Source organism: Prionailurus bengalensis, chromosome A2 (genome assembly GCF_016509475.1).
Source record: "Prionailurus bengalensis isolate Pbe53 chromosome A2, Fcat_Pben_1.1_paternal_pri, whole genome shotgun sequence".
In the NCBI taxonomy this organism is placed as follows: Eukaryota; Metazoa; Chordata; class Mammalia; order Carnivora; family Felidae; genus Prionailurus; species Prionailurus bengalensis.
In genome coordinates this window covers 149784674-149801235 of record NC_057348.1, presented here as the reverse complement: position 1 = coordinate 149801235, position 16562 = coordinate 149784674, and the positions used below count along the sequence as shown (strand labels likewise).

Genomic DNA, 16562 nt, shown 5'->3' with positions numbered 1-16562 from the left:
CTTTGGTTTTCTCTTATTTCCTTGAGCATCCCATGTTCTTTCTTGCTTCAGGACCCCTGCACACACTGTACCCTACCCAGAACCCTCGCCCTGCATCCCCTCCCCTCCACTGCCACTTTGGTCCCACCCAGCTTGAGGTAACCTCTAGTTACCCTTTAGATCAGCTATGTCAATCACAATATGCTGCAAGCCACATATATAATTTTAGATTTCTTAAAATTCATATTAAAAAGGGAAAAGAAATAAATGCAATTAATTTTAATAATATACCTTATTGAGGGGCACCCGAGTGGCTCAGTCGGTTGAGCGCCCAACTCTTGGTTTTGGCTTAGGTCATGATCTCACAGTTTTGTGGGTTCAAGCCCCTCATCAGGCTCTGTGCTGACAGTGCAGAGCCTATTTGGGATTCTCTCTCCTCCCCTCTCTCTGCCCCTCCCCGACTCATGCTGTCTCTTCTTCCTTGAAACAAATAAACTCAAAAAAATAATATATTTTATTTAACCTTATAGAATCAAAATACTATTCCAACACACAATCTATATAAAAGTATTAATGGGGTATTTTACATTCTTTTTTTTTCATAGTAGGTCTTTGAAACCTGATATGTATTTATACTTACAGCACGTCTCAATTTGGAGCAGCCACATTTCAAAGGCTCAAGAGCCACATGTGACCAGTGGCTACCAAACGGATCAGAACAGCTTTAGAGCTTAAAGGTTATTTCCTCTAGGCCAATCATTCTCAAACTTGAATGTACATGAGAATCACCAAGAGAAGTGGTTAAAACAGAGTGCTGGGCCTCACTTCCAAGGCCTGACTGACCACATCTGGGTGGGCCTGAGAATCTGTATTTCTAACAAGTTCCCACATGATGCTGACATCCTGCCAGTTTGAGGACCATGCTTTGAGAACCTCTGCTCTAGGCAGACTTCTCTACCCTTCCCTTTCACCCATTGGGAAGTGGACAGTCCTGCTTGGAAAACACTCGTGAAGCACCCTGCTCTACAACACTGCATACAGCTGTGATGGGTCACTTGTGACAGATTACTTGTCCGGCATCTGGGTGCCCTATTAGACTGTGAACTGTATCACGGCAGGTGCTACTTGCCCTATCTCTGGAATCTAGTGTGGCACTTGACATACGACACACACAAGGTACTTAGTAAGGAGCTGTGTTGATTGACTTGAAGTCAGTTTGACAGGGGTGATTACATTGTGCTTAATGAGCCTAAGGCCTGACCGTTTTAGCGGTAACTTCCAAAGTAAAAACCACTCAGTTGGCAGGCCCGAGGGGTTAGGAAGCCTTAATTCAAGAATCACAGTGTATTTAGTGGCAAAGCCAGAGCCGATAACCATCATCCATTACACTTCTGTGTCCTTGACAGTTGAATATATTCATGAATGGTCATAATCTCCAGAAAGAAGAGACTCCTACTGACCATATTATACCATCTGGTAAGTAACTGGAATTCAAATAAAAACTTGAAAAAAAAAAACCACAACAACAACAAGCAACCAACCAACAAACAACTAAGTGGCAAATTGGAACGACAATCCACGCCTTCTGCCTCCAATGCCTGTGCTCCTTCTTCTCACCAGGAGAGACTTCAGGGTCTGGGTTTTTTGAGTATCTAGGCTCCACTTGGCTTCACTTCACAGGAGCATCTCCAGTCACAACTTGTCCGTCCAAACCCAGGCAGTCATTTCATAAAATGCATACAAACGAGGGGAGTAGAAAGGAGGGCTCAGCTTATGACTGCTCGAGAAAAACCTCAAGGTACAAAGTCAAGTGGGCAATTTAGAGGGGTGCCGTACTATGAATATATACTCCCCACTCTCAAATGAAAAATTATTATTATTTTTTAAATTAAGCTTTGTTTTTTGTGTTGTGTTTGGTAAAGCTAACCACTCTGGAGTTGGTTCTGAAGGTTCCTTATGTATCCCTTGGCAAGGGTTACCAGCACCTGAATTAAGCACCAATTTTAGTCAATGATTTACTTCATTCCAAAAAGGGCCACACAGGTCACTGAATTAGCATATCCCAGGGTTTCTTCCTTTTTATTTTTATTGTTTTTTTTAACATTTATTTATTACTGAGAGACAGACAGAGCGTGAGCAGGGGAGGACTAGAGAGAGGGGGAGACACAGAATCTGAAGCAGGTCCCAGGCTCTGAGCTCTCAGCACAGAGCCCGACGCGGGGCTCGAACCCACAAACTGCAAGATCATGACCTGAGCCGAAGTCAGTCGCTTAACCAACTGAGCCACCCAGGCATCCCTCTTCCTTTTTAAAGTATGGTAAAGCTGAAAGAAAAAACTTACTAAACAAATAGATCTTTTATATGCTTCTATGTCTCCCCTTCTCACCCCTTCCTATTCACTGTTTCCCCGCCTTCTGGCCAGTACTTATTTAGTTCTCGGACACCTAACCTGTGCCTTGACCACTCGACTGAACTGGTCTCTCAAAAAACTGCTAACTAGTCATCTCTTACTAAGTGAAACCATCTTCTCGCAGGACTCACACCACTTTGGTCCCTCTGAAACTGACTACTTCAATCAAGGGGGTACAATTATTCTAAGATTTCGGGGCTGCATTTCTCTCAGCTCTTCTATTGTTACATCCTTGTCTCGAGTCGCTGTATTTTCCTACCCACCATTAATAGTACCGTGATGATGAAGACAGCATGCGGTATCACAGCAGCTAATATTCATAGAGGGCTCACCATGTGATTTGGGACTATTTGAATCCTCAACCACCATTCTATGGAGAAGATTCTAGGACTACTCCCATTTTGCAGATGCAGAAACTTAGGAGGAAAGGTCAACTTGCCCAAAGTGACACAGATTGTAAATGGCAGAGCTGGCAATCAGTCTCAGGCAGGCTGGACCCCAATGCCTATCTTTACGCCTAGAACCACTCTGCTACACTGCCACGCTGACATCCGAGGCTCTCCTCAGTCCTTGGAAACCCAACTTTTCTCACTACTTTAATCACATTAAAATGGATGATTTACAAATTGACAGCCCCAAATATTCATCAGTCTCCCCAGTCTGGTCAATTAATTCATTCTTTAAACATGTGTTGCAACCACCACCTGAGCATGACATAATGCTAGGACTATGAGGAGTACAGGATCCAACACAGATTATGTCTTCAAGGAACTGATGGGGAAAAAGGATGTGTGTGTGTGTGTGTATCACTAAGGCACAAAGTCATCCACACCATGAGAAAGCCATTCATAAGGGAGATAAAAAAAGGAAAGATTATTTCTGAGTAAGGCTCATGGACATGGCACTATTGACCCTGGATTTGGAAAGATGTTCAAGACTCAGACTTATAAAACAAGGAAAAGGAACTCGAGCCTAAGGGAATAATGAGTAGAAGCAAGGGAACGGGTGCATATGGAGAATGGTGAGCCATTCAAACCGGATGGAGTATAGATAGTGTGACCACATTTCCTGCTTTGCCTAGAACAGTCTTGCTTTAGGCCTGTTTCCCCCACGTAATCATTATAGGGCCCCTTTCACACTTGAGTGTCCCATTTGGAAGATTTTATGATCTCTATCCTAAGTATAGGGTCTAACAAGGAAGTAGGAGGAGATTAGCCTAGAAAGATAAGACTGAATAGTGGCCCCAGAAAGGTCTTGTGCAAAGAAGATAGGTTCTTCCATAAGTATTGGGACATCACTAAAATAAGTATGTGTATTTTAGGAGGATCAGGCAGCACTTACAAACACAGAATGAGATGGGAAAAACCACTGATAGGAAAACTTGAGAGGCTTTTGCAATGATTCTGGTAATGTAGATAATGGAGACCTGGACCAGGATAATGGCTGTTGAGATGCGATGAAGGAGATGAACGTGAGAGACGGTACAGCTTAGCTGAGGTGTTGGCAACTTTTTTTGTAAAAGGCCAAACAGTAAACATTTTAGGCTCCGTGGGCTATCTGGCTTCTGTTGCAGTTACTCAGTTCTGCCACTGTAGCTGATAGCAGCCATAGACAGTTCATAAATGAATAAATGAAGCTTTATTCCAATAAAATTTTATGTGTGGACACTGAAATTAGAATTGTATATCATTTTCATCCATGTGAAATATTGTCATTGTTTGACTTATTTCAACCAGTAAATGAGGTAAAAACTATTCAGAGCTTGTGGGCTGTACAAAAACAGGGAGTAGACCAGAAGGCCTTAGTTTGCCAATCCCTGGCCTAGCTGGATATCATAGTCAGATCTACTAATCATATCAGCATTTTGAACCTTTAAGCATCCTGTCATGGGATAATCTCAGAATTATTAAATCACCTGATTTTATTCTTGGCCAGAACTGCAAGTACCTTGAGGAATGAAATCCCATTCATAATTGTTTTTATTCCTCACAGAAGACAATACTGAACTCATTTAAATCAGTCTGAGGAGCTTACTTTTGCTTAATTCACCTAATTCATAACGGGTCCAAGGTAAAGTTAGAGAGAAGACGTATTCATGGTATTAAGCAACTTCAGAAATAGGTCATTTTGACATGCTTTACTTTTCTTAGACTATCGTCTTCATAAATTGCCACAGTGTCTCACACTTCAGGTGAATGTACACTTGCTCGGGAATACAAGCTTAGCAATTGGCCCAGCAGTAAATCGACAGGTGATTCAAAGGAAACACGCTATGCAGGTGACATCTTTTCAAAGACTTTTCACTACGTGTAGGCACAGAAATTCCACCTAAATCGCTTGTAGAGCCAAAAAAATATTCTTTCCATAAATGCCACCATAAAATTGAAGTTATGTTATTTATTTTCAAATGTTTATTTTTTTTTTTTAAGGGAGAAACAGAGAGAGACAGAGAGACAGAGAGAGGGGGAGACACGGGATCTGAAGCAGGCTCCAGGCTCTGAGCTGCCAGCACAGAGCCTGCTGCGGGGCTTGAACCCACAAACCGTGAGATCATGACCTGAGCTGAAGTCAGATGCTTAACCGGCTGAGCCCCTAGTTATTTATTTTTTTAGACTCAGCATCCTTTCAGCAAGGCAAGCCTGGAGAGAGCAGGCAGGTAGGGGACTGGTGCAAACACATGGCCCTGCATTTACTGAGGTTACTACTACAGTATTTCCAGGACCTCTAGGTAGTTTCAACAAATGTAGCACAACAATCTTGCGGCTGCCTCCTACTCCTGCCTTTCATTAACGCGTATAATTTCACTCACCTCCCCCGCCAACCCCAATAACTGACGCTCGTTCCGTCTTCCAAACTAATGCTCCTGAGACGCTGCTGCCTCCCTTCCTCAGCTGTTTGAAAAGTAATGATGTCTAATACTCTAGCATAACAACTCATGAATGGGTGGGGACAATTACAGGCTAAAGACCAGTCTAAAAACTTAGTTTGTTTTCTGCTTCCAAAAACTGAGGAAGAAATGTGATCAGTGATATCATGTTGAGGTAACATAAAAATAATGGATACAGAAGGGCACCTGGGTGGCTCAGTCAGTTAAGTGTCTGATTTTGGCTCAGGTCATGATCTCACAGTTCGTGAGTTTGAGCCCTGCGTAGGGCTCTGTACTGACCGTACGGAGCCTGCTTGGGATTCTCTCCTTTCCTCTCTCTCTACCCCTCCCTGACTCCTTCTCTCTTGCTTTTTCTCTCAAAATAAATAAACTTAAAAAAAAGGGATACAGAGTCAGGGTTGCTTTGATCAAAAGATTACCCTTAATTATTAGCTCTTCAAATGCTACCCTCAACCACTCTGATGTTTTTCCTAGTCCAAAACCTCATTGCACAGCTTTGAACAACTCTTAACCTAACTCTGTAGGAATCCAACTCTACAGAACATAGGCTGGCTGTATTCGAGGACAGAAAAAAAAAGAGGTTTTTTTTCTGCCATGTTTCTAATAAATTAAAAAGGAACTGTTCTTAAGGGAAATGAAATCCAGAGCTCAGTTCTCGGAGTCTTAACAAAGTGTTCTTCCCCCCAAATCAAGCTCAATATTAAAAGTTCAAACATGTACCTGAAAGTACCTTGTTTTCCACTATCTATTACTTTCCCTAAAGCTTTGCCTCTCTACCAGGAGCAAATGCTATCACTTCCAGGTGTTTTGCAGGCATTACGACCCTGTCATTCTCCAGCTTTACATCTACCAGGAGCCCCCACTGATCACTTGGTACATGCAAAGCAAACCACAGCAGGGAGACCCCTATTCACAGGGAAGACATCTACATCCGTAATGAGATGAGTGTTTGCCTGAGGCACGTTGCTTGTTCCGGCCTGCATGGCATCACTGATGAGCAAAACACCCACTCATGACACCTCCTTCCTAACTTTGGTTACTTATTCCCCCGGGATAGTAGCTTTTGTCAACACAAGCTATTTCCACCAAATCCCAGAAGTTTGAAGTCAAGAAACCTGGACATTAGTCCCAGCTCTGCTACTTACTGACAGCATGATATTGACCAAGTTATTCAAATTTTCTGGACCTCAGGCTCCTTATCCATAAAGATAAGGATAACCGCTGTTCTCAAGGGCTATGAGTGAGACTAAATGAAATTACAGTGAAGCACTCCTGCCGAAGTGAAAAGTATTCTGGGTTGAATGCAGCAGACTTTGACGAACCAAGCCTGGCACAGACCTCAGGCTCCTGAAAGTGATCCTCCTTGCTGAGGTATGTGCAGAAGTAAATGCTGGGAATAAAGTGAAATGAGGGGCACCTGAGTGGTTCAGTCGGTTAAACGCCTGACTTTGGCTCAGGTCACGATCTCGCAGTCTGTGAGTTCGAGCCCTGCTTTGAGCTCTGTGCTGACAGCTCAGAGCCTACACAGCCTGCTTCAGATTCTGTGTCTCCCTCTCTCTATACCCCCCCCCCACCTCATGCTCTCTCTCTCAAAAAAAATAAACATTAAAAAAATAATAACTTTGGGGCGCCTGGGTGGCGCAGTCGGTTAAGCGTCCGACTTCAGCCAGGTCACGATCTCGCGGTCCGGGAGTTCGAGCCCCGCGTCAGGCTCTGGGCTGATGGCTCAGAGCCTGGAGCCTGTTTCCGATTCTGTGTCTCCCTCTCTCTCTGTCCTTCTCCCGTTCATGCTCTGTCTCTCTCTGTCCCAAAAATAAATAAACGTTGAAAAAATTAAAATAAATAAAAAAATTAAAAAAATAAAAAAATAACTTTAAAAAATAATTTAAAAAAGTAAAGTGAGGGCGGGGGTAAAGAGAAAAGGTTAAATTAGGTAGTGGAAGGAGAAATACAATCAAATGTTGTGTGTATTGGGGGTGTGGGGAGTTGATGTTAAGATACAGCTCTAGAAACATACAAAATATTAAGCAGTATTCTACAATCCAAATGCCTTGGTCAAGTTTATGTTTTATAAAGTATATTTTTTTCAATATTTGTGGCCAAATTTCAGTGCAAGAGTATTACCATTAAGTAATACTTGTAGTCTTATTTTTCCACGTAAACATCCTCTCACAACCAGACTTCATTCCAAGGATGTTCAAGAGACCTGTTGGTTCAAATATTTGTGTATCCTCTGTTCTCTGAGCACCAGGCCCACAGAAATGAAGGCACAGCTGAATTTAGATGCACCAGTCATTACTTGAAATGAAATGTGCCACTTAATTTCAACCAACCGTAGAAGGCAAAAGAGGAAGAGAGACTGGAAGATCTGCCCAAACACTAACAGTGGTTACCTCTGAGCGACGGAATAAAGGATGACATTTTCGGCCACATTACGCCCTGTACAATGGTCATTCTGTACACTGACCAAATTTTCTACAATGATCCATTTGGTTTGGTTTAAACGGGGGCACAAAAGAGTAAGCACCACCCTTTGTAGATGGGAACTTTTATTTGCCAACAGATTGGCCCAGAATTTACTGCTATGAGCTTTTTTGCTTATGTACTCGTGGTGGAAAACGTCTAATCACCTTTAGTTTAAAACCGGCTTTTAACACAGGCATGGCCCTCGGAAATAATCCACTGCACCATCCGCTTTTTAAAGATGCAAAAAACTAAGTCAGAGGGTTGAAATGATTTGTTTAAGATTACACAAATAGCAACAGCTTCATGACTAAACCCTAGGTGTCCTGACTTCCAGCTCAGAGCTCCTTCCATTACACCATATGTTTGAATTACACTTCTCTAAAGTCCACCAACATGGGGATTAGGGAGTGCACTTGTGATGAGCACAGGGTGATGTATGGAAGTGTTGAATCACTGCGTTGTTCACCTGAAGCTAATATAACACTCTATGTTAACTAACTAGGATTAAAAATTAAAACTTAAGATAAAAGAAAGTCCACCACATTCGAGGGGCATCTGTGGTGTGTCGAGATGGTACAGGAATACAAAGATGGATAAAACCTAGTCCCTGTCCTCAGGGGAGAGAGGTTTAGAACAAAGTACAAACTGACATGTGTTCTGCTCTCATCACAGAAAACTGTAGCAGCTGCTGGTGAAAGACAGCATTTGATTCTTTTCTCGAAAAGTCTACATTCGGTCAACATTCTGGTACCACTCACGGGCTGTAAATCCTCCATAATTTGGAAGGGAGGCAGTAGGGGAAGAGGGTTATAATAAGTGAGCAAACAACCAATTATCCTTTAACTTTACTTTTTCAGAGTAACTGTGAACTTTACTTCCATCATGCATTTCTGTTGCCCTTCTCGAGTAATGCAGCCCCCATCCCTTTGGAAGGAGGAGAAATAAACTTACTTTTTTTTTTTTTTTAAATTTAGTGATTCTAAGAACCTGTGATTTAGCTCGATTTGAGAGCTACATGAAACCATCGCAGATATTCACCTCTTTCTCCTTCCCTGCCATTCAGTTTTTTTCTCTCTACTTAGACGTTTAGGGCCAGGTCTGCCATCGTCCTAGTGGCATGGCTCTGAAAATACCCGAGCTTGCTTCCAGGACCCCTACTCGTGAAGGGGCTCTGCCACACTGTGCCTCAAACGTCCAGGAGCGAGGAGTTCATCACTCCCTCCAACTCCTGTTTATTCTTGCCGTCAAGACACCACTGGCAACGCGGAGTCCTCCTTTCAGCTGACAGATCTGACTCCCAGAGGGGCACATTCTGCGAAAGGAACAGCTGAGAGGGACCTTGGGGAGTAAGTGAGGGTGGGAGCTCAACGGGAGGACGAGCGAGCTCCAGATTCTCTCCAAAGACGGAATCCGGGGAGTAAAGAATTGGCCTTCCTGCGCTCAAATTAAAACACCACATCACTGAAAAACGTTAAGGTTCGCAACAGCAAAATTCGAAAACAAAACCACTCACCTGCAAAGAGGCCACCAGCAGCAGCAGCCACCGCTCCTCAGAACCGCCAAGCAGCCAGCTCCTCCTACAACTCATCACTGCCCGCCGGCATCGACGCTCTTTTCTAGCTCTGGAGCCAGAAGGGGCAGGTCCTAGCGCTCTGCCTATTGGAGAGTCGAGCTGTCACTCATTTGAGGCCTCGCCCCACTCCCGGGATCAGGTCCGGGTCTTTTCCGCTTCCCAAAGCCCTGGGGTAGAAGGCGAGGCTTTGATTGGCTCTCTGCGGAGACGAGCATACTCGCAGACCAGTAAAGACCTGACTTCGACGCCGAGGGGCGGGCCTGGGCCTGGGGAAGTAGAAAAAAACAAAGCCGGGAGCATCGCAGCGGCGATAGAAAACCTTTGGGCTTGGGTAGCGTTTAAACCCTTGAGGTGCTGCTGGAAAGCGATTCGGGTCACAAATGAACTATCTGCCAACGTAGAGAAGTGTCCGCGGAATCCTGGAAGTGATGAGGTGATACCTTCTTTTGCTCATGGGAAATTTTCATCCTGGGGATGAAGGTGGGAGTCCTCGCAGGCGAAAAGCTCCTGCTTTCCTCAGTGGTTGTCAGACTTACATCGTGATTAAAGCAAAAGCCTTTAAAGTGCCCGATATATGAGCAGTAACTCATGCCCCTTTCTCTTAGTACGTTCATAGGGACTCCCTTTGGGCAATTCCCCGACACTATTTTGGTTGGGGAAGAAAAGTGATAAGAGGGATGCATGAAAAAAGCTAGAACAGTTGAAGGAAGGATGGAATGGAAAGAGGAGGAGAATTATAGATTGGGAGGCCACAGTGACTGAACAGGAAAACCCCATGAAAATACCCAAAGCTCGGCACGAGGCCCTGTAAGCATCTGAGTAGCTTTGAACTACCACACTTCTTTGAAGCGAGTGTCAGAACTTTTGGGTGGACAAGAAAGATAAGGAATGATAGGTTTGCCTGACCACCTGGGAAATTGTCCTTCTTGATTTCTAGAAGCTGCCCTACCTACTGTTTAGTGTCCTCTTTTGGTTTTTTCCTATTTCATCCTCGTGACAAGTTCAGTAGGTTTGTGACCACCAGGCATAAACATAAGCCTAAATTAAACATCATTTGGAAAAGATCATCCTTCCACATTTTAAACTCTGTGACACACTATGTACTGAACTCCTTCCCACCCAAGTGTTTGTAGTTAGCTCAGCATAGCATTTCCCTGTCTTTGAATGTGACAGTTCCTCCTGGAATCTCAAAGACAAGAGCTTTACTTCTGGGAGAGCACACGTCCAAGGCCTGACGGGTCCCAGCAGGTGATAGGTCCCACCTAGCGATAGTTAGAATTCACCTTGCACGAGATTGACGAGAGTCAGGTCAGAGCAACTGGAGGAGGCAGCGTCCAGTGTTCACACCCAGGAATGCAGCTTCTAAATCCTATACTCGTACTCACTTGTTTTTCCTCTTCTCCATGCCAGATGGGGGCAAAGTGAGGAAAAAGCTTTTCTTTTTTTTAAATTTTTTTTCAATGTTTATTTATTTTTGGGACAGAGAGAGACAGAGCATGAACGGGGGAGGGGCAGAGAGAGAGGGAGACACAGAATCGGAAACAGACTCCAGGCTCTGAGCCATCAGCCCAGAGCCTGACGCGGGGCTCGAACTCCCGGACCACGAGATCGTGACCTGGCTGAAGTGGGACGTTTAACCGACTGCGCCACCCAGGCGCCCCAGGAAAAAGCTTTTCTACTACAGGGTAGCATCGAAGCTCCCTACTCCGTGCCCCCCATCCCTACTCTGGAGTCTAAAGACGACCATTCACGTGTCAGACTCTTACAGCATTTGACATTTAGGGATCCTTACTTAGGACTTAAGGGCCCCTGCTCATTGGATTTGGTTTCACTGTTGTGGATACCCATGGAAGGCTAGCTGGGCACCTAGGACATGAACAATCCCAAACATCACTTGCATTTTAGAATCTCTTTGTACAGGTGAGAAATCGGAACTTTAAAAGGTTTAACGTTCACAATTATTACACCAGTTGGGGACAGAACCGTGGCAAGGACCCAAGGTTGCCGATTCATAATTCTGAGAAAATGTTTCCTCTTCCACTGCTTTCCCCAAAAATAAACAATAGGTTTTTTTTATTATTATTTTAATGTTTATTTACTTTTGAGATAAAGAGAGAGAGAGACAGAGGCGTGAGTGGGGGAGGGGCAGAGAGAGAGGGACGCACAGAATCTGAAGCAGGTTCCAGGCTCTGAGCTGTCAGCACAGAGAGCAACGCGGGGCTCAAATTCACAGACTGCAAGATCATGACCTGAGCTGAAGTGAGACACTTGACCGACGGAGCCACCCGGGGGCCCCAAAAGTTTGTTTTTTTTTTAATCAAGGTTACTGATGTTAAAATTAATTTCCATTAAGGCCAATCAGGAGAAATTTAATTCTGATACAGGCAAGCAGTTTAGCTATGGAAATAGTGTCACAGTTCACTGCTTTGTTTCCAGCAACTTTGGTGTAGTCCCACTTTCATCCAAACAAATGAAAATGCAGTAAATTGGGGCGCCTGGGTGGCTGAGTCGCTTGAGCATCCGACTTTGACTCAGGTCATGATCTCAGAATTCGTGGGTTCAAGCCCCGCATCGGGCTCTGTGCTGACAGCTCAGAGGCTGGAGCCTGCTTCAGATTCTGTGTCTCCCCCTCTCTCTGCCCCCTCCCCTCCTCGTGCGCATGCGTTCTCTCTCTCTCTCAAAAATAAATAAAACATTTAAAAAAGTTAAAAAAAAAGAAAATGCCGTAAATTATCATAGCCGTGTTGTCTCTTTGTTTTTCTCTCTGTTACGTGTGTATATTGAAAAGTCGATGTTAACACGTGGTACTTTAAGGGTTAGTAGCAGATTGTCTTATTCAGAACCTGAATAAAATACTTTTATGATAGCATACATACCTGGCCAAAAGAATTTCACAGCTGTTTATATAGCCTTTGAGGTAGGGTCGAGCTGGTCCACCGAGCATCAAAACATCATCCATTGACTTAGGCTATTCTGCCTTTTTCTTCCCTGCAGAGCCATTGGCTCCCTCCTCCCCCCGCTTCTCACCAGCAAAGTCCAGAATTAACTGACCCTATATGCAATGTACAGGACTGTCTCCTTGTCTTCACAGTGTCAGGTCACATCCTGATCTGGTTGTTTGCTGCTGGTATCTAGTCCCCCACCACACCCTACCTTCTTCAGAGTCATATTAAAATCTGTCACGCACAATCTAGTATAGTCGGGTCAGGTTTGGCTCCCACCATCGCCCTAAGTATAGGACTCCTCTAACTGAAACCAAACGCTGGGAATGCTCTCATGGATCAGGCACGTAGACCCACAGAGAGGACATTAAAGCCATCTGCCCCTTCATTCACAAGTGAAAACGTAGAATCTGCTTCTCACAGAGTAGTGTGAAAAATAACAGAGGCCGTTTTGAAACAGTTTCACAATCTGTGAAGCACCTTACGTCAGCCATTTTATAGAACTGGGAACTTAGGCATGCTGCTTGACCTCAGCCTGTGTCTTTATCTGTGAAATAGGAATAAAACCAATGTGGCTAATGTGAAAATTCAATGAAAGAACACAGTGTGTACCTGGCACCTGGAAAGCATTCAGTAAGTGGTAGTTATTCTTAACAATTACGCTAATGATAAACGTCAAGTGTTCTAACTACTTAGCAGTACTCGCATTTTAAGAATTCAAGAAAATTTGGGCCTTGTGCCTTCCTTCCCTTTCCTGCTCCCAAGCAGAGACCTGACCTCCTGCAGAGGATATAGGACGGGAGTCTCCCAGTATCTCACGGCCACCCGGAGAAGCGACTGTCAGGAAGTGAATGTGGAGAGGGTGCAGACCCATGGACAAGGCCAGGAGCCCCTGTATTGGGAGGTCTCAACTATGTGAAATTTCCCCATCCTAAGTCTCAACACTGAGCATCTATGGACAGGAAAAGAGCCAGGATGATTTTTTTTTTTTAATTTTCCACTCTCAGTTCTGGGCTGTGTAGGGACACCCAAAACTCAAGGAAGGGAGGGAGGGGCCTCATCCAAAAAATTTGCCCCATCCAAATTTTTTACCTCTCTATTGAGGAAAAGGGCACATTTCTTTAAAATGCTTATTTTTCGGGGCACCTGGGTGGCTCAGTCGTTAAGCGTCCGACTTCGGCTCAGGTCACGATCTCGCGGTCCGTGAGTTCGAGCCCCGCATCGGGGGCTCAGAGCCTGGAGCCTGTTTCAGATTCTGTGTCTCCCTCTCTCTCTGACCCTCCCCCACTCATGTTCTGTCTCTGTCCCAAAAATAAACAAACGTTAAAAAAAATTAAAAAAGCTTATTTTTCTATGGTGATGAGCAAGGTAGTCACAGTTTCTGCCCAGTGGAGTTGTTTCCTAAATGCTGTATCATATTTACATATTGAAACACTATATTGAAAACTATTACATTTATTGTATAAGGTTTAGAAAAGAAAAAAATTAAAATACCCGTAATCTGGGGCGCCTGTCGGTTAAGCATCCGACTTTGGCTCAGGTCATGATCTCACGGTTCATGAGTTTGAGCCCCATGTGGGCTTTGTGTTGACAGCTTAGAGCCTGGAGCCTGTTTCAGATTCTGTGTCTCCCTCTCTTCTCTGCCCCTCCCCTGCTTGTGCTCTGTCTCTCTCCCTCTCAAAAATAAACATTAAAAAAATCAAAATACCCATAATCCAACCACTCAGAATTTATCATTGACAATTTTTATTTCCTTCTGGTTTTCCCTATAAATGAATTATTTAAAAAAAAACCCTGGAATCCTTAATGTATATACTATTTTACAGCAACATTTACTTAATTTATTATGAACATCTCCCCGTCATTTAAAATTCTTTTTCAGCACATAATTCTATCATGTGAATGTGCCTTCAAGAATTATGTCTCATAATTCAACCAGTCTGCTACTTCCAGACATTGTGGGTGTTTCAGTGTCTTGAAAAGATTCAGGGATTTAAATGGACTGCTTATTTCCCCCAGTGACAGGGTGCTCTGGAAATGTCTGTTGAACCAAAGGGACTGTCTGCTGGTCCCAGTTCTTTTTTGACAGGGCTGGTAAGGTGGCCAAGAAGTCTTTTCTCTGTGCCCTGGTATTGCAGGGCTGAGAGAGCAGAAGCCATTTAAGCCTAAAGCTCCCAGAGGGGTTGGCCTTTAAGCCCTGCTTGCCTCAGAGTTTCCTGAGGAAAAGGGAGTTTAGGTGACAGAAAATTGGGGGAGGGAATGGACAGGGGTCCGTTAATAGAACCTTACAAAACTCCTGGCATTTGTGTCTCCATTTTATAGATGAGGAAAGTAAGGCTCCGAGAATTTGTTCAAACCTGCGTAGCTAGTTAAGAGAACCAGAGCTTGACTCCTAGGCATGGTTCTCAAATTTTGACTCTTCCCACCATGCTGTCCACTGCTCCTAAAAGCTGATGGGTGGAACTTCATTTTTTTTTTCCTGTGAGAAATTTGTTGTCAATCTTCTAGGATATATATTTATATCTATTCCGTAAAAAAAAAAAAACACACCTCCTGACTTTCCAAGAATTCCTTCTGTCTATGGGTTTCCTGAATTGGCTCACTCTTTGCCAAAAGAACATATCTTCAGTTTTTGGTGAACAATCAGATGATGTAGCTTTTTTCCCCCTGTGTTGCTTATTTTCTTATAGAAGTGTCCTTACTATATACATTGGAAGGTGAGAGTCATAAAAGGAAGTTCTTATAAATCCTGCAGCAATTTAACAACATTATACACAGTTCCCTTAGCTTTTGGGATTTATAGTATACCTGTGTATATATGTGTGTGTGTATATGTATATGTATAATATGAAATGTGACTTAAAATACATATATAAAATATGAAGCACGTATATAGCAATGAGCCTATTTTTCTGGTTTGGCTCATAAATGGTTTCTGAAGGAAATTCTAAAAAAGGTTTTCCAGAATTATTTGGAGCCATGAAGCATTTTGAAATAGGTGTTTAACATCCCAATGTGATACTTTGAAGCCAGTAACATGTTATCTGGAGGTGTAGTTTCTAGAATGTGTTGCTAAAGTTTCTTTATATGATCTAATCAAAATCAGTTTTAATCAAGGGTACATGTTTTAAAATACCCTTTTTCCATCCTTCCACCACACACACACACACACACACACACACACACACACTACCAATACCCTAACCCAAGCTACCATCACCTCCTGCCTGGATTTTCTCAGTAGACTCCTAACCAAATTTTCCTGAATCCACTGTTGCTCTCTTTTAGGAAGCCAAGGTGATATTGGTAGAGTATCTTTGGAGTCATATCACAACTAATCTCCCAGCCCCTCTAGCTTCAAACACTGCAGTGGTTTCCCATTATTCCTAATATTGGCCTTCCTTCTTCCTCTCCATAGCCACTAAGACTTTGTGCATGCATTTTCCCTCCCTAGAATGCTGTTTCCTCCCCAGTTAAAGTATAGAACAATATTTCAAATTTCCTAATTCCCAGGCTGAATCTCTAATGCAGGTATATTACTGGGGACTAATAATTATCCAACAGGAAGAAAATATGACTTGGAGGTTCAAAAGAAGTGTAAGAGTGTGGGCTCTGGAAGCAGTCTGCCTGATTCTGTCCTGTGCTAACCATGTGCACTTGGACAACCTGTTTAGCATCCTTGCCTTATTTAAAGGTACCTACCTTATAAAGTTGTATTATTTAAATAAGTTAACATATGGAAGGAGGTCAATAAATTTTAGCTTTAAAAAGTCTCCACGGTAGATTAAGGGCCCAATATTATTTCTTATGTATAGAATAAAATCAACCTTGTTGATATTCTCTTTTCTTCTAGAGAAAAACTGATACAGTAGGCAACTGGGAGGCCCTCTTAGGGCAGGAGAAGGCTGGTCCTAGCAGATAAGGTTTCAGGGGCTGCACTACGTAGGGTAAGACATGTGATTACTTAGTGAAAACAAGTGCCAGGACACAGATGCTAGCGTGTTGAGAAAAAAATGAAGCCTAGGGGTTTAAAAAATACAGAGAGGAAAACACTAAAGAAATCTAAAATAGTTTTAAAAATCACAACAGCAAACAAAAGACAATCTATTTACAAATGAAATTATCATACGCTTCTAAACCAAGCCTTATTATGTAAAGTATCTTTTCCTTGCGTAATAAACATTTTTGAAGCTACCTGAGGTCCCAGAATTTTTTAACAGAATGTTCTCTGGTGGCTTTCAGGGCTGTCATTTCTGTAGCTCCTTCTAAGTTCTGTTTTGTAAGCTACTTTACTTACATGTCTGT

At 43.2% G+C, this 16562-nt stretch overlaps 1 protein-coding gene and 1 long non-coding RNA gene across 3 annotated transcripts in view; one reads left to right on the top strand and one right to left on the bottom strand.

Moving 5' to 3' along the window:
• Positions 1–12556, bottom strand: part of BPGM (bisphosphoglycerate mutase) — a 31317-nt gene extending 18761 nt beyond the window's left edge. Inside the window, exon 1 of one of the 2 annotated variants that reach the window (XM_043589558.1) lies at positions 12192–12556. The gene's annotated coding sequence lies outside the window, so the exon portion shown is untranslated. Of the gene's footprint in view, positions 1–9255; positions 9508–12191 lie in introns of those variants that run through there. The other variant, XM_043589560.1, reaches the window with a different exon arrangement.
• Positions 9597–16562, top strand: part of LOC122488307 — a 69542-nt gene continuing 62576 nt past the window's right edge. Inside the window, exon 1 of the long non-coding RNA XR_006298595.1 lies at positions 9597–9748. This is a non-coding gene — a long non-coding RNA (uncharacterized LOC122488307). The remainder of the gene's footprint in view (positions 9749–16562) is intronic.